This window comes from Pristiophorus japonicus, chromosome X, assembly GCF_044704955.1.
Source record: "Pristiophorus japonicus isolate sPriJap1 chromosome X, sPriJap1.hap1, whole genome shotgun sequence".
Taxonomy (NCBI): domain Eukaryota; kingdom Metazoa; phylum Chordata; class Chondrichthyes; family Pristiophoridae; genus Pristiophorus; species Pristiophorus japonicus.
In genome coordinates, this window is record NC_092010.1 from 34,120,741 (window position 1) to 34,143,606 (window position 22,866).

General features: G+C 44.6%; 1 protein-coding gene across 5 annotated transcripts in view; it reads right to left on the bottom strand.

The window, feature by feature from the left end:
* Positions 1 to 20,988, bottom strand: part of ikzf4 (IKAROS family zinc finger 4) — a 145,849-nt gene extending 124,861 nt beyond the window's left edge. For all 5 annotated transcript variants that reach the window (XM_070869551.1, XM_070869549.1, XM_070869550.1 and 2 more), the window contains exon 1: positions 20,904 to 20,988. The gene's annotated coding sequence lies outside the window, so the exon portion shown is untranslated. The remainder of the gene's footprint in view (positions 1 to 20,903) is intronic.
* Positions 20,989 to 22,866: the final 1,878 nt, after the last annotated feature.

Genomic DNA, 22,866 nt, shown 5'->3' on the forward strand with positions numbered 1-22,866 from the left:
CTTGGACCCGAAATTGGTCAACACACCGTCCGCGGACCGCCGACGTACCGCCCAAAATCGCGAAATTCATCAAAAAATACCTACATATTCGCTCGGCGGAAAATTCATCAGCGACATACCGCCAGTCGGTATGCATACCGTCCGCCCATGCACATCGCCGACATACCGCCCAAAATTGCAAAATTCATCACTTATCACCAACATACCGCCGATCCTGCAGACCGCCCTGGAAAAGGCGAAAGGCGGTTTTAAGTCGATCTTCAGTCGCTGTAATAGAAATTGTGTCGCTCAACCCCCAGTCTCTTGCCCTCCCCCACCGCAATCTCCACCGTCCCCACCCCTGCAATGATCTCAACCCCCCATTAAGTTCATTCTATATGTGTAAATAAAATAAAACCTGCAATCAAAATAAACAGGTGCTATTTTCTACAAGGGAATACTGTACATACCTCCACAGCGATCTCAGGCCGGCAGTCTCTGGACACTCGGCGATGCCTCTCCCGGTGAGGGGGGGGGGGGGGGGGGGAAGGGGAGGGAGCTTCACAGCAGCATGCCCACAACACTAAAGCCGAAGATTCCCGAGTGAAAAGGACTCACCGCCCGCACACCGGTGGCTGCTCTTCGCTCCCGCCCGCTGCGCTCCGCATACCGCCGAAAAAAAGTGTCATGAAAATGGCACACACTCCGCTCCAGCAGTACTGGGTGGTACCACTGAGAAATGGACAGACCATTGGCATCGACCAATTTCGGCCCCCTTGCCCATAGCATTACTCCACAGACGTGAGCATCGTGGGAAATGACATCCTTTGTGACTGTGACAAAGGTAAACTATCCCTCTTCGTCCTTCTCGACCTGTCTGCAGCCTTTCACACAGTTGACCACGCCATCCTCCTCCAACGCCTCTCCACCGTCGTCCAGCTGGGTGGGACTGCACTCGCCTGGTTCCATTCTTATCTAATCGTAGCCAGAAAATCACCTGCAATGGCTTCTCTTCCCACTCCCGCATCGTTACCTCTGGTGTTCCCCAAGGATCTATCCTTGGCCCCCTCCTATTTCTCATCTATATGCTGCCCCTTGGCAACATCATCCGAAAACACAGTCAGTTTCCACATGTATGCTGACGACACTCAGCTCCACCTCACTACCACTTCTCTCGACCCCTCCATGGTCCCTAAATTGTCAGACTGCTTGTCTGACATCCAATACTGGATGAGCAGAAATTTTCTCCAATTAAATATTGGAAAGACCGAAGCCATTGTTTTTAGTCCCTGCCTAAAAACTGCATTCCCTAGCCACCAACTCCATCCCCTGGACCTGATGCCTTTATATCCTAGGGTCTTAAGAGAAGTGGCTGCAGAGATAGTGAATGCATTGGTTGTAATCTACCAAAATTCCCTGGACTCTGGGACGGTCCCATCAGATTGGAAAACAGCAAATCTAACGCCCCTATTTAAAAAAGGAGGCAGACAAAAAGCAGGAAACTATAGACCAGTTAGCCCAACATCTGTCATTGGGAAAATGCTGGAGTCCGGTATTAAGGAAGCAGTAGCAGGACATTTGGAAAAGCATAATTCAATCAAGCAGAGTCAGCATGGTTTTATGAAAGGGAAATCATGTTTGACAAATTTGGAGTTCTTTGAAGATGTAACGAGTAGGGTTGATAAGGGGGAACCAGTGGATGTGGTGTATTTGGATTTCCAGAAGGCATTCGATAAGGTGCCACATAAAAGGCACAAGATAAAAGCTCACTGGGTTAGAGGTAATATATTAGCATGGATCGGGGATTGGCTAACTAATAGAAAACAGAGTCGGGATAAATGGGTCATTTTCCAGTTGGCAAACAGTAACTAGTGGGGTGCCGCAGGGATCGGTGCTGGGCCCTCAACTATTTACAATCTATATTAATGATTTGGATGAAGGGACAGAGTGTAATGTAGCCAAATTTGCTGATGATACAAAGATGGGTGGGAAAGCAAATTGTGAGGAGCACACAAAAAATTGGCAAAGGGATATAGATAGGCTAAGTGAGTGGGCAAAAATGTGACAGATGGAGTATAATGTGAGGTTATCCACTTTGGCAGGAAAAATAGAAAAGCAAATTATAATTTAAATGGAGAAAAATTGCAAAATGCTACAGTAGAGAGAGACCTGGGGGTCCTTGTGCATGAAATACAAAAAGTTAGTATGCAGGTACAGCAAGTAATCAGGAAGGCAAATGGAATGTTGGCCTTTATTGCAAGGGGGACAGAGTATAAAAGCAGAAAAGTCCTGCTACAACTGTACAGGGTATTAGTGAGGCCACACGTGGAATACTGCGTACAGTTTTAGTTTCCGTATTTAAGAAAGGATATACTTGCATTGGAAACTGTTCAGGGAAGGTTCACTAGGTTGATTCCGGAGATGAGGGGGTTGACTTATGAGGATCGGTTGAGTAGGTTAGGCCTATACTCATTGGAGTTCAGAAGAATGAGAGGTGATCTTATTGAAACTTAAGATAATGAGGGGGCTCGACAAGGTGGATGCAAAGAGGATATTTTCACTCATAGGGGAAACTAAAACGAGGGAACATAGTCTTAGAATAAGGGGCCACCCATTTAAAACTGAGATGAGGAGAAATTTCCTCTGAGGGTCATGAATCTATGGAATTCTCTGCCCCAGAGAGCTGTGGAGGCCGAGTCATTGACTATATTTAAGGCGGAGATAGACAGATTTTTGAGCAGTAAGGGAGTAAAGGGTTATGGGGAGCAAGCAGGGAAAGTGGAGCTGAGTCCATGATCAGATCTTATTAAATGGCAGAGCAGGCTCGAAGGGCCAAATGGCCTACTCCTGCTCCTATTTCTTATGTTCTTATTCTACCCTGCGTAAACTGGAGGTCATCCAAAACTCGGCTGCCCATCTCCTAACTCGCACCAAGTCCCGCTCACCCATCACCCCTGTGCTCGCTGACCTACATTGGCTCCCGGTTAAGCAACGCCTCAATTTCAAAATTCTCATCCTGGTTTACAAATCCCTCCATGGCCTCGCCCCTCCCCATCTCTGTAATCTCCTTCAGCCTCACAACCCTCCCCTGCCCCACCCGAGATGTCTGCGCTCCTCAAATTCTGCCCTTTTGAACATCCCTGAATATAACTGCTCAACCCATTTGTGGCCAGGCCTTCAGCTGCCTAGGCCCAAAGCTCTGGAACTCCCTCCCTAAACCTCTCCGCCTCTCTTTCCTCCTTTAAGACACTCCTTAAAACATACCTCTCTGACCAAGCAATTTCTGCTTAAATGTGGCTCGATGTCAAATTTATTTGTTTTGTCTTATCATCATCATAGGTGGATCATCACCACAAGTGGTCCCTCGTATCGAGGATGTCTTGCTTTCACGCCAAAAAAGGGATGAGGTCACCAGGTGTTTCAATGAAAGACCTAAATTCCAGGTCCCGAACTACATGTTGAAAGGTGGAAAACGCCTGTGCGTGGATTTTTTTTTTTTTTTTTTTTATAAACGTGTGGTGGCCGTTGCACACCAGCCACCACATGGGCTTGACAGAGCTAGGTCTTGGTCCAGTGGCAAGGATTAACCAAGACGACTGGAGACCAGCTCTGCTGCACGGACCTAGTGCGCACACATATCGCAGTGTGGGCTGGCCCGTGCTGCCCCTGGGCCCTCGCCTCTTCTGGGCCCTGAACTCACACCGCTCCTGGCCCCCAATCACGTCACTCCACAATCACTCGCCACTCCTGCGCCGCGATCCTGCCCACGCTCCAGTCAGCGACCAACCCAGTCATCCTCTTCACAGCCATCGCTCTCCAGTACCTTGAAGTGGTATGCTCCTTTGAAGGCCCCGACCTGCTGATGGTCCTTGCAGGTCAGGGCCGCCAACCTGTGAAGCGCCTTGGGACATTTTACTATGTTAAAGGTGCTATATAAATACATGTTGTTGTTGTTGTTGTTGAAGATAGATATTTTATATTATATATGAATCGAATATTATATATGTTACATTCTGCTTCTCCTACTGGAGAAGAGATAACACAGCAATTGTAAAATCTAGCTGACCCAGCCAATATCTCTAATAAATGAGTAGCTGCATCTCACTGGGCTATTCTGCTAAATATCTTCAAATATAGCAAACACCAGATAAATATATACATGTTACCTGATGGATCCGAATTGTGTTCAAAGCACTGGACTATCATTTTCCAAGCCGTTCCATTACATGCCAAACTCCAATGGACCAAATCCCTTCCCATGCACTCCCATTGTAATCGAATTCCAAAGGACCAAATCACTTCCATTCACTCAAATTCTAAACACATTCCATTGGACCAAATGCTTCCATTATAAGTGAATTCCAATGGATCAAATGGCTCCATTCATTCCCCTCGTGAGTGAATTCCAATGGACCAAATCCCTTCAGTTCACTTCTATTATCTAAAATTCCTAATCCAAGCATAAAGTATTCCCAATTACTGTATCCATGTGTTTGTAGTGCAGAACACTGAATATCCAGCACACCAGTTACCTCTTAAAACACCAACAGCCTTCAAAAGAGATGAATGGAGAGGGGGGGGGGGGGGGGGGAAGGTGGATTAGTTGAGTTGTATATTGCAATTAAAAATATATGAGTGGATTTGTATTAAATGAGGTGTACACAATATATACTACAAGGGTCAAGGTCTAGAGTGCAGGACATCATGACAGAGTGAAAGATAACAGGGTAAATCAGAAAGCAGTAATTAGGTGATTCCATACTTGGGAATTTAAAAGCATGTTAGTTGTAGGAAAGATGAAATATTGTGGGAGGTTAAGGAACTAGAGTTTTGAGGTCCTGGGAGAAAGTGAAAGAACAGGGCGAGCTTTCAATGAGCAAGTCTGGAATAATAACTCGGCAAGAAATGCCACCCTCAGGCATGGGAAGAAAAATTAGAGAAAACTGGGTGGAATTTTTTTTTTCTAAATAAGCAAAATCTGCAATCAAATCCCACTTTATTCCTTCCTTATACTGAGCCAGTGGATTAATGACAGCACCATCAGACAGAGAGCTAAAGTAACAAGGACAGAAAGTGCAAGATCAGGATTTCATTGCAGTCAGCACAATGTGCCAAATATTAAAATAATTCACATTAAACATCATTTACTCTCATCAACTCACTATCTTCAGCTTTTACTCTGCCATTCCCAAAGACAAGATAATCTCGGCTACTTTTTTTTTGACTGGCATCCCAAGGCTACCTCACCGACATATGTACCTGAACAAGAAGTGTCAGGGTATACACCCACAGACAGCACTACAACCAAGCCCAATTCAGTCCTGAGCTGTTGCCCACACACAATCACTAAGGAGGTGGTACTCAGTAAGATAATGGGACTAAAGGCAGATAAATCCCCTGGACCTGATGGCTTGCACCTTAGGGTCTTAAGAGAAGTAGCAGCAGAGACTGTGGATGCATTGGTTGTAATTTATTAAAATTCCCTAGATTCTGGAGAGGTCCCAGCAGATTGGAAAACTGCAAATGTAACGTCCCTATTTAAAAAAGGAGGCAGACAAAAAGCAGGAAACTATAGACTAGTTAGCCTAACATCTGTGGTTAGGAAAACGTTGGAGTCCATTATTAAAGAAGCACTAACAGGACATTTGGAAAAGCAAAATTCGGTCAGGCAGAGTCAGCATAGATTTATGAAGGGGAAGTCATGGTTGACAAATTTGCTGGAGATCTTTGAGAATGTAACGAACAGGGTGAATAAAGGGGAACCAGTGGTTGTGGTGTATTTGGACTTCCAGAAGACATTTGACAAGGTGCCACATAAAAAGGTTACAACACAAGATATAAGTTCACGGGGTTGGAGGCAAAATATTAGCATAGATAGAGGATTGGCTAACTAACAGAGAATCAGGATAAATGGTTAATTCTCTGGTTGGCAACCAGTAACTAGTGGGGTGCCGCAGGGATCAGTGCTGGGACCCCAACTATTTACAATCTATATTAACGACTTGAAAGAAGGGACCGAGTGTAACGTAGCCAAGTTTGCTGACGATACAAAGATGGGAGGAAAAGCAAAGAGGAGGACACAAAAAATCTGCAAAAGAACATAGACAGGTTAAGTGAGTGGGCAAAAATTTGGCAGATGGCGTATAATATTGGAAAGTGTGAGGTCATGCACTTTGGCAGAAAAAAATCAAAGAGCAAGTTATTATTTAAATGGAGAAAGATTGCAAAGTGCTGCAGTACAGGGGGACCTGGAGGTACTTGTGCATGAAACACAAAAGGATAGTATGCAGGTACAGCAAGTGATCAGGAAGGCCAATGGTATCTTGGCCTTTATTGCAAAGGGGATGGAGTATAAAAGCAGGGAAGTCTTACTACAGCTATACAAGGTATTGGTGAGGTCACACCTGGAATACTGCATGCAGTTTTGGTTTCCATATTTACGAAAGGATATACTTGCTTTGGAGGCAATTCAGAGAAGGTTCACTAGGTTGATTCCGGTGGTTGCCTTATGAGGAAAGGTTGAGTCGGTTGGGCCTCGACTCATTGGAATTCAGAAGAATGAGAGGTGATCTTATAGAAACGTATAAGATTATGAGGGGGCTTGACAAGGTGGATGCAGAGAGGATGCTTCCACTGATGGGGGAGACTGGAACTAGAGGGCACGATCTTAGAATAAGGGGCCGCCCATTTAAAACAGAGATGAGGAGAAATTTCTTCTCTGAAGATTGTGAATCTGTGGAATTCGCTGCCTCAGAGAGCTGTGGAAGCTGGGACATTAAATAAATTTAAGACAGAAAGAGACAGTTTCTTAATCGATAAGAGGATATGGGGTTATGGGGAACGGGCAGGGAAGTGGAGCGGAGGCCATGATCAGATCAGCCATGATCTTACTGAATGGCGGAGTAGGCTCGAGGGGCCGTATGGCCTACTCCTGTTCCTATTTCTTATACCTTTCCAACAGGAACCAATGAGTAGCAGTCAGAAGCAGGTTCAGTTTCTCTCCCCCACCCCCAACTCAAGGCGCTGAGGCCAACAGTAGCATCACAGCCGAGATCAGTGAATTTAGCACAGATCGTGGACTGAACCCAAGTATCTCGGACATGTATGACTCATTGCAACACTGCAATGATTTTCTGGGTAAATCTACCGTGGAGCGCTTCCTGCTGCTCGTGCAAGAGCAACCCAAGAAGCCCCGCCCCCCCACAAAAAACACCAGATAAGCATTTAGACAATCACAAGTACAAGCCCGCATCTTGCCATTAGTATGGGGACGAGAATGTACCAACATTAACACAGCCGGTTGAAATTAGCCTTGCAATTTCATCACACTCAAGAAGCTCAACACCATCCAGGACAGAGCAGCCCGCTTGATTGGCACACCATCCACCACCTTAAACATTCACATCATCCACCACCGGTGCACTGTGGCTGCAGTGTGTACCATCTACAAGATGCACTGCAGTAATTAGCCAAGGCTTCTTTGACAGCACCTTCCTAACATAGAAAATAGGTGTAGGAGTAGGCCATTCGGCCCTTCGAGCCTGCACTGCCATTCAATGAGTTCACCCGTGACCTCTACCACCTAGAAGGACAAGGGCAGCAGGAGCATGGGAGCACCATCACCTCCAAGTCACACACCATCATGACTTTGAATATATCAGCCGTTCCTTCATAGTCACTGGGTTAAAACTCCCTCCCTAACAGAACCTTCAACACACAGACTGCAGCGGTTCAAGAAGGCAGCTCACCACCATCTCTCACAGATAACTAGGGATGGTCAATAAATGCTGGCCTGGCCAGTGACACCCACATTCCGTAAATTAATATTTAAAAATATATATTAAAGTACTTTACAGGAATACACAACAGGGTGGTGGACTGCAGCTCCAATGAACTGCACGCGTCTCAGCTGAATCACTGTCGGTAGCATGTGAGGACTAGGTGCTTTCCTAGAAAGTAAATGGGGAGGGGAACAACAAAGTATCAACCAGCATATTTTGAACATCTCCAAGCAACAGGTTTCAGTGACATTGGCCAGTATCAAGTCACTTGACACCCTTGCAGCGGAGGGAAGTCAAGAAAAAAAAATGGGAGAGGAAAACATTTCTTCCTCTTCCCCAAAAGGCAACAACTAAGCCATGATATAGTTCTGTGAACTCCAGAAACTCACCCTCTCTAAACCTATACATGAAGGACAAAGTGTCTATGATATATTCTTTACGACATCACAAACACACAGACTTCACAAGATGGCTCCATTACTTTTTATTCTTGTAAACAGCAATGGCTGCATTATATTACAGTGTCCAACAGACTAGATGACCATAGGACCTCACAGCCAAGCTCCATCCAGTTCTCAGTCAACATCCATTCATGTGCATTTCCCAGCAGGACTCAATGGGTAACAATCAAGAGCAGAAATACTGACTGATTTTTTTTCCCCCAACCTAGCCTTGGGGCACTGTAGAAAATTGTTGCATCCACAAAAGACAGACAGACTTACATTTATATAGCACCTTTCACGACCACCGGACGTCTCAAAGCGCTTTACAGCCAATGAAGTACTTTTGGAGTGTAGTCACTGTTGTAATGTGGGAAACGCGGCAGCCAATTTGCACACAGCAAGCTCCCAGAAACAGCAATGTGATTGAGGGATAAATATTGGCCAGAACACCGGGGAGAACGCCCCTGCTCTTCTTCGAAATAGTGCCGTGGGATCTTTTACGTCCACTTGAGAGAACGTCGGGCACATATGACTCAGTACAACATTTCACGGTGGATTTACCCAAAAATCATTGGAGCTCTTCCCGCTGCCTGTGCAGGTTAATGCCTCGTCCAAAAGGCGGTACCTCAGACAGTGCAGCGCTCCCCTCAGCACTGCACCGGAGTATCAGCCTAGATTTGTGTGCTCAAATCTCCGGAGAGGGACTTGAACCCACAACCTTCTGACTCAGAGGCACATGTGCTACCCACTGAGCCGTGGCCGGCACCAGTGCAATGAAGTTGAGATCAGCTATGTCAACACAAGCCATCACACCAGGCAGTGTATTTACCTACAGTTACTGAGAGGTAAGAGACTTAAAAAAAAGAGATTTCACTCTTAACTTGCTACATATACATTCATTAAATACAATATTTTCACAGCTTTCCCCAATGGCTCAGTTAGTAAAGGCGGTATGTAACTGAGCCACATAGGTCCCAGGTTAAATTGTCAAGACTATGCCAAGTAAGCTAATCTCAGCCGAGGTCCTACAAAATGGGTCCCGAATCAGGAAGGGAGAGGTTAAGAGGGGTAACCAAAGGCTTGGTCAGAGAGATGGGGTTTGAGAAGGTTTTAAAGGAAAGAGCCAGGTGGAGAGGCTTAGATGAGAATTTAATACAACCACCATCACTAATGAAGTAGTACTCGGTAAAATAATAGGACTAAAGGCAGACAAGTCTCCTGGACCTGATGGCTTACATCCTAGGGTCTTAAAGTGGTTGCAGGGAGATAGTGGATGCATTGGTTGTAATCTACCAAAATTCGCTGGATTCTGGAGAGGTCCCAGCAGATTGGAAAACCACAAATGTAACTCCCCTATTTAAAAAAAGGAGGCAGACAGAAAGCAGGAAACTATAGACCAGTTAGCCTAACATCTGTCATTGGGGAAAATGCTGGAGTTCATTATTAAGGAGCAGGACATTTGGAAAAGCATGATTCAATCAAGCAGAGTCAGAATGGTTTTCTGAAAGGAAAATCATGTTTGACAAATTTGCTGGAGTTCTTTGAGGATGTAACGAGCAGGGTAAATAAAGGGAACCAGTGGATGTGGTGTATTTAGATTTCTAGAAGGCATTCGATAAGGTACCACGTAAGAAGTTACTGCACAAGATAAAAAGTTCACGGGGCTGGGGGTAATATATTAGCATGGATAGAGGATTGGCTAACTAATAGAAAAGAGAGTCGGGATAAATGGGTCATTTTTCGGTTGGTAAATAGTAACTAGTGGGGTGCCGCAGGGATCGGTGCTGGGGCCTCAACTATTTACAATCTGTCAGGTATGTAACCACAATGTAACGCCACTGTATTACTGTATACATTCAACCTAGATGCACACCTTGACCACAAGGGGTGAACTTGTGGGAGACATTCCTTACCTGATTACACAGGTATAAAAAAGGGAGGTCCCACGCAGGGTCATCGTCTTTGGAGTCCTGTGAATAAAGAGTTATGGTCACAGAGTGACCTTGTCCCCAGAATGTGCCTCGTGTGGTTTCATACTGTAGAGTAAGGACTTTACACAATCTATATTAATGACTTGGATGAAAGGACAGAGTGTAATGTTGCCAAGTTTGCTGATGATACAAAGATGGGTGGGAAAGCAAATTATGAGGAGGACGCAAAAAATCTGCAAAGGGATATAGACAGGCTAAGTGAGTGGGCAAAAATTTAGCAGATGGAGTATAATGTGGGAAATGTGAGGTTATCCACTTTGGCAGAAATAATAGAAAGCAAATTATAATTTAAATGGAGAAAAATTGCAAAGTGCTGCAGTACAGAGGGACCCGGGGGTCCTTGTGCATGAAACACAAAAAGTTAGTATGCAGGTACAGCAAGTAATCAGGAAGGCAAATGGAATGTTGGTCTTTATTGCAAGGGAGAAAACAGTATAAAAGCAGAGAAGCCCTGCTACAACTGTACAGGGTATTAGTGAGGCCACACCTGGAGTACTGCGTACAGTTTTGGTCTCCATTTTAAGGACGGATATACTTGCATTGGAGGCTGTTCAGAGAAGGTTCACTCGGTTGATTCCGGAGACTTATGAAGATAGGTTGAGCCTGTACACATTGGAGTTCAGAAGAATGAGAGGTGATCTTATTGAAACATATAAGATAATGAGGGGGCTCAACAAGGTGGGAGAGAGGATATTTCCACTCATAGGGGAAACTAAACTGAGATGAGGAGGAATTTCTTCTCTGAGGGTTGTAAATCTATGGAATTCTCTGCCCCAGAGAGCTGTGGAGGCTGGGTCATTGAATATATTTAAGGCAGAGATAGACAGATTTTTGAGCGATAAGGGAGTCAAGGGTTATGGAAAGGGAAGTGGAGCGGAGTCCATGATCAGATCAGCCATGATCTTATTGAATGGCAGAGCAGGCTCGAGGGGCCAAATGACCTCCTCCTGCTTCTGCTCCTATTTCTTATGTTAAGTGAATAGGACCCATGCAAAAAACCAATAATAGCACGAAGTGAGGGCATGCACAAAATGGCAACGCCAGAGGTACTTGGGGAAGGGATGTACAAGGAAGGAGAGGGGTACAGAGGTTGGGTGGGGCAAGGCCAAAGAAGATTTTAACGGCAAGGATTTTAAATTTAATGCGTTGGGGAATGGGGAGCCAGTGTAGGTCAGCAAGGACCAGCACGATAGGTGAGCAAGGTGCTGGCGATAAGTGCAGCAGAATTAGGCAATGAAATAGGCTTGTTAATTGGTAGTGCGCAGTTATTAGTCTTTTACATTTAGCAAACACTATTGATGGCAAATATGTGCTTCTCCCCCTGTTGATGGCACTCTTCAGTTACAAAGCTAGTGACCTCCAGAGACTCGCATTTTTAGACAGCGATGGCACCTTTAAGCATAAACAGGGGAGAGCCACTCACCTGCAACCATAATATAAATTTGCCCAGGTTTTTGGCATCATCTGTGACTGTACCAGTTTGCTAATTAAAAATGATTCAATACGCTAGTTCAGCAAGCGATTGTTAAATCTGCTTCTGGTAATTCAGGAAAATCCATTTGTAATCAATTCAATTTGCATACATAAATGAGCATCATCTTTTTAATTGACCTTTCAAACTTGAAGGATAAATTGACAGATTTTGTTATTATTGAAAATCCAACACATGATTACACCAACAATGCCATGGCTTTCTCACGTTATGCTTTTCCCTGCTAAAACAAATGGTGATTCAGGAAAAGAAACAGGAATTTCAAGTCTCAAGTATAAAATTGTGACTTTTAGAAGAAAACAAAGGGTCAAAGCCACATGACAGCCACTCTTAGATCTTAAAGATTTCTAAGCAGAACACCTCAAAGCAAATAGACATTCACAAAGCAAACACTCTCCAGACTTTGTGCTTTTTTTCTGCTTTTAGAATAGCTGCTATGATTCCCTGAAAAACTATCCCTCAAGTACTTTCTCCAAGAGGATCAGCAGCCATTTTAGTAACAAGAGGTGCAGACAAGGACTCATGGTGGAAGGGACTGAAAGAGGTGAAAGAACAAGGAATGAGATGGTAAAACGAAAAGATTTAACGGAAGAATGACAACACAGTTAAAATGGTTTATAGCCGAACCTTAGATGAAAATATCTTATTGTTTCTCTCACACATGAAGGAAGAATTATTCCAAAAGCACAAGGGTTTTTTGGGCTGGGGGAAAGGGACAAAATGCACAGATAAACTGATCTGTGAACACTTAGTCAACACAAATCTAGTTGTGTTGCTTTGCCCAACTGGAGACGAGTACTATTTCTGCACCAGATCCAACAATACAGCAAGGTTGCAATTTTATTATGGTCTTTTTGGGGAAAATCATTAGTCATGGCTAAAAAAGTTAGCCGTCCCAGAAACCACAGTAAAAGTCACAACAAGTCATAAACATGTTTTTTGTGGCTGCCTTTAATTTGCTGTATTGTTTAACACCTCGGATTGTGGTTGATGTGTGGTTCAGAGTCTGCAGTGCTGGACTACATCTGCTGGATTTTTGCATCCCGAGGTTTTACCACTGAGTTTTGTCCACGGGCTTCAGACCTCACATCAGATCATTGCAATACACTGTGGGAAGGTCATGGAGTCCATGGGAACATTACCACCTCCACGTTGCTCTCCAAGTCACACACCATCCTGACTTGGAAATATATCGGCGTTCCTTCATCGTCGTTGGGGAGGAAGTTCCAGGATTTTGACCCAACAGCACTGTGGGAGCACCTTCACCACACGGACTGCAGCAGTTCAAGAAGGTGGCTCACCACCACCTTTTCAAGAGCAATTAGGGATGGGCAATAAATGCTGTCCTTGCAGTGACGCCCACAACCCAGAACAAATAATAACAGAAAAAGGATTGCTGGATGATGGTAAAGATGCTGCCTCATGCTTTGGAGGGGGGGAGGGGGGGAAAGGAAAAAAAAAAATCGAATTACCACATTGAGAGAGGCTTTCAGTGAAGTGCAATAAGAGAGAAAGGGGGACAGGGGTGCTGGCACACTCCGCCTCAGAAGGCCCTCGAGCCATTAAAGTCTCAAAGCTTTCTGAAATCAGACTCTGTATTTATGGAGTCCCGAGGTGGATTCTGACTGAAGGGGAATCGCAGCGCTGTTGGAAGCTGCCAGCATTATCTTTATTTTATTCCCGACCAGCATATAAACCGTTCCTGCTCTCCTGGAAAGGAGCACTTTTCATTAATAGCACTCCTCACGGATGTGTTGTTCAGTGAGTGGGAGGGCTTGGTGGACCCACATTGGCGAGCAACACAAGAGCCAGCAGCAGGCAGGCAGAGTGACCGAAAAGGCTGACCAAGTTTTCTGGATCACTGGAATCAAGTTCAGCTATACATGCACACCTGTCTTCACTTGCCCTCTGATTTTTTTCTTTGGCGTTAAAAAGGACACAGGATCCTTGACAAAACTATCAGCTCAACAATAGTGTGTGATTAGAAGTTCCTTTTGAGAGGTTTGCCAGATAGAGCACTCCATCTCCACAAAAGTATGCAAAACAGGTTTTAAAAATAAATACATTTTCCCAATTCATCACTGCAGTGTGAATATGCATGCTGAAACGAAGAGAGAAAACAGCCCCTCAGAGCAAGCAGTACTTGAATGCATTTTTTAAACTTCAATTGTTCTTTGGTCACAACACACTCATAAATTACATTCACAGTGTACAGTCTACATGGTACCCTGAATTCACAAGAGAACCTGAAAGTGGCTTGTGGACAACTCTAGAGACGGTTTCTAGGGAGTGGAAACATTGGGATGTACCAATGGGTATTCGCTGTGTCACCATTGCTTTATGCCCAGAAGAGCTGAGGGCCCGGGGGCAGCACCGGCCTGCCCACACTGCAATAGGTGCGCGCGCTTGGTCCGTGCAAGAGGTGGCTGATGTGCAACGGTCACCACACGTTTAAAAAAAAATCCACGCAAAGGCATCTTCCACCCCCTCAATTGGAGTTCAGGACTGGTACATCGGGTCCTTCATCGAAACACTTGTGAACTCGTGGAAGCAAGTCATCCTCGTTCGAGGGACTGCCTATGATGATGATGACTCCTTTATACATCTCCACAGTTGGGGGACATCAACCTTGTTCCTCCTCATGTGGTGCTAAAGGTGAGCAATATCACCAATTGGCCAGCCAGCAGTAGGTCAGGAATAGGAACCAAATTCTCATAATTCAGGCACAGCGAGGACCTGACTTCCTGGACTCTGCTCTTCCATAGTGCTTCAACCCACCTTGACCACAAGGGGATCTATCTGCCATCACCTCAGTGAGAACATCAGAAATAGGAGCAGGAGTAGGCCACGTGACCCCTCGAGCCTGCTCCGCCATTCAATAAGATCATTGGCTGATCTGATCTTGGCCTCAACTCCACTTCCCTGCCCGCTCTCTATAACCCTTGATGCACTATTAAGCTGCAGTAATCAGCAAGCCTAGATGCATTTCCTTGCACTTGGGTCTGTTTGACAAGACCAGCTCCATACCCTGTGCTAATATTACTTGCTGTTTTTGTGCATTATAAATACATACCAGTAACAAACTCAAGAACAGTGATGTACAACATTTGTGTGGCAACACATTTCTCCTTGCTGATGTCTCCCCCCAACCCCAAGCTATATTTTTTCACCACCTGCCCACAATGGTGGTGTGGTCCTCATACCCAAATCACACCTTAGTTTCTCCCTTAAAATCCTTGTTCTCTTCCGCGGCCCCCAAGCCCCACCCCACATTTCTCACAAGAGATATGCTCCCTGCACCTCTCCCCCCATTTAAACTCTCCTACTCACTCATGGCCACCCCCTTCACCTTGCCATCTCACGTGACCTCTATTCCCATGGTCTTGGTGACAAACAAAGCCATCTCCAATCACTTCCTAGTAGTCTTCACTACTCACATACCCATCCCCTTCCAACCCTTCTACATTTGTGGCCTCTGCCAAAACTGCCCACTACACCAGGATCATCTTGGAAAGCAAAGATAATCCCTGGCTTCTTTTCTGCACTACCAAATGTCAACCACTCTCCATCCTCACCTCCAAGTTCAAGGAGCTTAATATATTATTTGTTACTAAGATTGAGACCATCCTTTCAGGCGTCTCTGCATCCCACATCCATCCATCCGACCCTCCCTCCCTCCAAGCTCACCATGTTCATGAGACCCACCTCCTGCTCCCTTTACTCCATTCCCATTAAACTGCGAACCACCCAACTTTCCTATCTGGCCCCCATGCCAACTGACAATGTAAATGGTTCCGTCACCTCAGGTCCTGTCCTCCTCCCTTTCAAAACTGCTCTCATTATCCCCTCCGCAAGCCCATTCTTTACTCCCTCTCCTTGCAAACTACCGCCCCATCTTCAACCTCCCGTTTCTCTCCAAAAACTTTGAACTTGTTGCACACCTTTCCCACAAATCCATGTTTGAATTCTGCCCCTGTCACAGCAATGGAATGGCCATAATCAAAGTCACAAATGGTATTGTGCGTGACTTATGATGCATTTTCTCTCCTCATCTTCTCTGCAGCCTTTGAAAGGGTCGACCATCCCATCCTCTTCCAAACCACCTCCTCCATGATGCAACTCAGTGGCACTGCGCTCACTGGTTTCCACTCTTGCCCATCAAATCATAGCCAGGTCATCTCCAGCAATAATTTCTCTTCCCACCTCTGCACCGTCACATCTGGAGTCCTTGGCCCCCTCCTCTACATGCTGTCCCTTACCAACATCATGTGAAGACATACAGACAGCTTCCACAAGTATGCTGAAAACATCTAGCTCTACAGCTGCACCACCTCTTTCAACCCCTCCTCTTGCTTGTCTGAGAGTCTTGGATGCACCTCAATTTCCTCCAGTATTGGGAAGACCAAGATCGTTGTCAGCCCCTAGAACAAACTCTGTACCCTAGCCACCAATTTCAACCCCCTTCCCAGTCACTGTCTCAAGTTGCAACTGAACATCCTATTCAACTCTAAACTGAGTTTTTGACCCCTTATCATCTCCATCACAAAGACCTACTTCCACCTCCACTTCTGCCTTCTGCTGTGTAGGTCTCATGCTCTGAAATTCCCTTGGTTAAACCCCTCTGCACTTCCCTCTCCTCCTTAAAATGCACCGCGTTGACTATATTTGTGATCACCAGCTGCACCAATTTTTCAGTCTTTGGCTCAGCGTCCATTTTCTGTTAGCCTGACTGAGTCTCGGTGAAACACCTTGGGATGTTTTCCTGTGCTATATAAATGCAAGTTGTGTGTTCTTATAAAAAAATTTATTAAACCCAAGAATTCACCAAGTTCCTAGCTTCCCTGCTTATACATGCAGATGGCACAGATCTATTTGTTGAAAATCAAAACAAAGAAAAGCGTAAAAGGCAGGTATGCACGGGACAGGACTGCAAACTATGTTTCAATAGATCCTTCAGTACAATGAAACCCCCACTGTATCATAGATGAATCCCAAGTACATAACCAGTTTGCAGAGAAAAGTTATGTTTGGATCAGGAATTCCAGATAAAATGGAGATAATAGTTTGCAAGTCTGTGCACTACAGCCTATTTAATATCATTTAAACAAGTCAAACAAAAATACCACACAAAATCTTTTACAGAAAACTGATTGGACTTCTAAAACATGCTGCTGTTTCTGGATAAATGTAGCAATGCTGAGCTTTCAAAACCAGAAAACTGGAGTCGGGGTGTGGGGTGTAGGGGGCCGGGGGGGGAAAAGAGAAGAAACATTTTATGCATGATCAGGAGTGCTATACAATGGGAATGAATGGGAAATGCTTTAGTCCATTGGAATTCTATACAATGCAAGGCAAGTGCTTTGTTCTATTGGAATTCTATTGGAGTCAACTGTATGCCATTAGTACAATTTAAAAAATTGAAAATTGGTACAAAATAAGCCCATAAAAATTTAAGATTTTGAGCAAACTTCATGTTGCTGTTGTTGAGTGTCACATCAGTCTACCATGCACTGTAATCATTTGGAGAACTGGCTTTGATTGGATGAAGAGGAGAAATTTCTTCTTTGAGGGTTGTAAATCTGTGGAAGCTGGGACATTGAATAAATTTAAGACAGAAATAGACAGTTTTTTAAACAATAAGGTGTTATGGGGAGCAGGTGGGGAAGTGATCCATGATCAGATCAGCCACGATCTTATTGAATGGTAGAGCAGGCTCGAGGGGTCTTTTGGCCTGCTCCTATTTCTTATGTTATACAAAGGAACCCAATAAAATGTTCGAAAACAGAAAATGCTGGAAATACTCAGCAGGTCAGGCAGCATCTGTAGAGAGAGAAAGGTAGGGTCAATGTTTCAGGTCGATGACCTTTCGTCGCAGTAGTCGGAGCCAGTTGCTGAGAAAAAGAGAGATGTAGATGCAAGAGCATTTTAGCAAACGCATGATCAAACACAAGAAGAGAACAGATAGCAATGAAGGTGATCTGGGGCACAAGAGACAACAATTATGCGAAAGGAGGAGCAGAACTTGTTCAAGGTGGACATCCCTGGAGTAGAAGTGGCAGTGAATGAAACAAAAAACTGAAATTGTTGCAAGCACTCAATAAGTTAACATTTTAGGTTGATGACCATTCAAACAAAAATGCTCTGATGGGCTGCAGGTAAGGTAATTTACTGCTTAAAAATACTGGCAATTTTAATGCAGTAAATCTCAAACCATATTCATGGTCAATAATAAATGATTTTGTCTAGTTGCAAAATAAAATGTATTCAAAACCTTTTATCTGCACATTTTTCCTGTCAACTTTTGCCATTATAAATTCCTATGGGCATATTTAAAACAGAAACTGCCTATGTAATCTTACCACACTGTAATTACACCTCACCACCAGTGGAGGTGCTGCGGTGCATCACTGGCAGGAGGGTGTAACTTCAGGATGACAAGTTTATCCAGATGTGGAAACAACAGAATGTATGACTTTAAAAATGGAGAGTGAATTACATCGGTGCACCCTGGTCAAATTACCCTCCCTCCCCCGGCCTCCACCACTCTAGCCCTAGTCTCAACTCCGTGTGTAACACCATGCTGGATTGATTTAGAGATTAAAAATCTAAATCGGAATGACCAGGGCGACAGAAACTAGTGGAAAGACAAAAAGAAAAATAAATTCACTAGCAGTAAATTTGAGCTCTGTATAGCGTGAGCATCTCACATACCAATCTAATACAGGTACAAAAAAATATAGACTACACAGTTTTCAGAGCGTTATATCAGCATTTATATAGCATGCACACACTCCTACCATAACCCTAGGCTTAGTCTTTGGAATGCAGTGCCTTGGCCCTTGGCATCAGGGATACCAATGTAGCAAATGGTCATCAAATTGCTCCTCCTACACAGGACAATGCAGACCAGTATCCAGAGCGAACTGACGAGGTGCTAATGCAAACTGGTCATCAGTCCTTGAACTAAACCAAGCAGAAACCAACTATAACCACTTCTGGGGAAAATCCTTCCCTGTTGCTGCCAACCTTCATCACCAACCACTTTCACCCGTACCAATTAAAAAAACCACTCTACTGCTAGGAGCAGAGAGTTCAGAATGCAGCCAATATGAAGCAAAATGTTTCAGGAACGAGATGAAAATATTATACACCAGCAATGTCTCCAAGAGGTCAGTGAAATTTTCAGCATTGTTACCACGAGAGACCTTGCAACATACCAATACAAGTTTCTAAAAGGATTTAACCCAGCACTCCCAAAGTAGCCATCTTGTAACATTCCAGGCACAGTTGTTACGTAACGCTGCAGTGAGCATTTACTGAGGGCATGTCACACTGCTCAATCACTCATCATTGCTTCCACCCATGGAGCTGATCCAAGCTTTGCACTACTGTGTGATTTTTCTTTTCAAATTTCTGGCAGCGACAGTAAAGAACAAGACACCCAGCACCATTGTAATAACTTTCCAATGGCTGGGAGCAGGAAATGTATTTATTTTGACCCCAAGAGTATTTCCTTACAGCAATCCCACTTCGCTCAGAGATTCATAACTGCCATTTCTAATCTCAGGTCAGGCAATAGGAGGTACCACAGGCAACAGGGGTTAAAGTACAGATAAGAGAAAGTTATTTAACAGTCAGAAGGCAAATAAACTTGGGCCTTTTTTCACACCACCTGACAGCGAGTTATATAGCTGCACTGGCAGAGTTTGGAAGCAAATTAGGTGGCTGCCTTATTACCTGGGGAACAGTCTAGGATGTAGATGGGGGACCATATTTATAAAAATCATAATTTAAAGGACTCTCACACATGCAACTCAAATGATGCGTAGTCGAAGCGGCACATAATTTTAAGCCTCTTGTGATGCAGGTACATACCTCACTCCAACAATACCGGACATCACAGTCACCACAACTGACAGAATGCTCCCTTCTACCATTGCAAGCTACAAAAGTATTTAACCAAATTGATATTAAATTATTAAAAATAACTATTTAGTCAGTCAGTCAGTCATCGGGCAAACATGGCCACATTTCAGGACAATAAAGTCAGGACTGATTTCATAATTCTGTTGCTTTTGTTTAAAAATCAAATGTCAAGACTATATTTCCCATCGCATTCCATTACTCTAACTGCATCCAAATTCTGGACAGCATATTTATCACATAATCCAGCTGCAGTATGCCAGTCACACCTTTATTCAGAACTGCCCTGTAAAATTCACCTTTTACACTGGTAAGACCAACACAGCAGACCTACAATAATGCATCTTTGTTCACATTCTGTAGCTCTTTTTGACCATGCTATCACCATTTAAGGACTTGGGCGTGCAATCTTGTGTGTTGCATCCACCACTCAAATTTTGATTCCATTCGACCATGGTTTGAAATTATAGGCGAGGATTCTGATGTCACACAAAAGGCCTCATTCCAGGCAACTGAATAACTTGCGGGGGGAGCGAGAAACAAAATACATACGTGAATTATCAAACACCACAAATAGCCTCGGTCCAAATGGATTTCATGTGCAGTTTGAACAATGAGCGTGAAATAAACAGAGATCACACTGAACACTGCAGCTGGCTTGAACTTCTGTGAGGGGGATCTTCATAACTGACAACACACCTGCAGCACACGTTAGCTACAGGTCTGAGAGCCAGGAAAGGCCATCAGCAGACTCCTCGGGGGGGGGGGGGGGGGCATCAGTCTCCTGCAATGCAACACCTTGAATCCCACTGGAGCCCAACCTCACTTGGCCACCAAATGCCATTCCCTTTATTATGAAGCGGCCGCAAACTCACACTTAACTGCGCCAGACAGCCCGGCCGGCCAATCGGCGCGCGCAAATTCCCCAGAGGCGCCAATGAGTGGCGAGGGGGGGGGCGGGACCTCCGGTAGCAGGTGCGGTTGACTGAGAAAAGGAGACAAACGGCTCAAAACCCAGCAGTTTAAAAAAAAAAATTGGCGTTTGGAAGTTGTTGTTTTTTCCCCCGCCCGAGCGGAAAATGGAAATCAGAGCGAGCAAAGTGCCCGGATTTCTTGTCGAGGGAAGTTAGATTTCGAAAACGAACCACCCGCCCCCCTCACAAGATAACAGTGGAATAAACGTTAGGCCCCGGCTTCGCTCTCCCTGACAGCGCGACGCACACCGACATTTCACGGACCGCCGGCTCCACCAATAAACCACCGGCACCCTGACGGCAGAAAATCGTTTTTTTACCTCAGCAATTGGCGTTCACAGGTACAGCAGCATTAACCCCGCTCGACTCCGAGCGGTTGGATTCCAGTCAGCGAGCAACTTCCGCCATAACTTCCGAGCAACACTGCCAGGCCCGGCAATCGAGCAGCGCCGCATCGATTCCAGCCAGGGAGCCAGGCCGCAGAGCAGACAGTCGAAACAGGGATTGCCGTGGGCACCAAACCCTCCCCAAGTGTTTTTGGTGGGGGAGTAACAAAAAGGAGGAAAGACTTGTATTTCAATAGCGCTTTTCACGACCACCTGATGTCTAAAAGTGCTTTACAGCCAATGAAGTACTTTTGAAGTGTAATCACTGTTGTAATGTAGGAAACGACACAGCCAATTTGCACACAGCAAGCTCTCACAAACAGCAATGTGATACTGACCAGATAATCTGTTCCAGTGACTACACTCCAAAAGTACTTCATTGGCTGTAAAACTCTTTGAGACGTCTGGTGGTCGTCAAAGATACTATATAAATCCCAGTATTTCTCTGTTGAACTCAAGACATCGCCTCCTATTCTAACAGAAAGGAAAAGGAGGTGGGGTGGCGTTGCTGGTTAAAGGGAAAATTAATGCAATAGTTTAATGCTTGGATGATGTGGAATCGGTATAGGTGGAGCTACGGAATACCAAAGGGCAGAAAATGCTGGTGGGAGTTGTGTACAGACCACTAAACAGTAGTAGTGAAGTTGGGGACAGCATCAAACAAGAAATTAGGGATGCGTTCAATAAAGATACAGCAGTTATCATGGGCAACTTTAATCTACATATTGATTGGGCTAACCAAACTGGTAGCAACGTGGTGGAGGAGGATTTCCTGGAGTGTACTGGGGATAGTTTCCAAGACCAATATGTCAAGGAACCAACTAGAGGGCTGGCCATCCTAAACTGGGTGATGTGTAATGAGAAAGGACTAATTAGCAATCTTGTTGTGCGAGGCCCCTTGGGGGGAAGTGACCATAATATGGTAGAATTCTTTATTAAGATGGAGAGTGACACAGTTAATTCAGAAACTAGGGTCCTGAACTTAAGGAAAGGTAACTTCGATGGTATGAGACGTGAATTGGCTAGAATAGACTGGCGAGTGATACTTAAAGGGTTGACGGTGGATAGGCAATGGCAAACATTTAAAGATCACATGGATGAACTTCAACAATTGTACATCCCTGTCTGGAGTAAAAAATAAAATGGGGAAGGTGGCTCAACCGTGGCTAACAAGGGAAATTAAGAATAGTGTTAAATCCAAGGAAGAGGCATATAAATTGGCCAAAAAAAGCAGCAAATCTGAGGACTGGGAGAATTTTGTAATACAGCAGAGGAGGACAAAGGGTTTAATTAGGAGGGGGAAAATAGAGTATGAGAGGAAGCTTGCTGGCAACATAAAAACTGACTGCAAAAACTTCTATAGATACGTGAAGAGAAAAAGATTAGTGAAAACAAACGTAGTTCCCTTGCAGTCAGATTCAGGTGAATTTATAATGGGGAACAAAAAAATGGCAGACCAGTTCAACAAATACTTTGGTCCTGTCTTCACGAAGGAAGACACAAATAACCTTCCGGAAATACAAGGGGACCGAGGGTCTAGTGAGAAGGAGGAACTGAAGGAAATCCTTATTAGACAGGAAATTGTGTGAGGGAAAATGATGGGATTTGAAGGCCGATAAATCCCCAGGGCCTGATAGTCTGCATCCCAGAGTACTTAAGGAAGTAGCCCTAGAAATAGTGGATGCATTGGTGATCATTTTCCAACAGTCCATCGACTCTGGATCGGTTCCTATGGACTGGAGGGTAGCTAATGTAACACCACTTTTTAAGAAAGGAGGGAGAGAGAAAATGGGTAATTATAGACCGGTGAGCCTGACATCAGTAGTGGGAAAAATGTTGGAATCAATTATTAAAGATGAAATAGCAGCACATTTGGAAAGCAGTGACGGGATCGGTC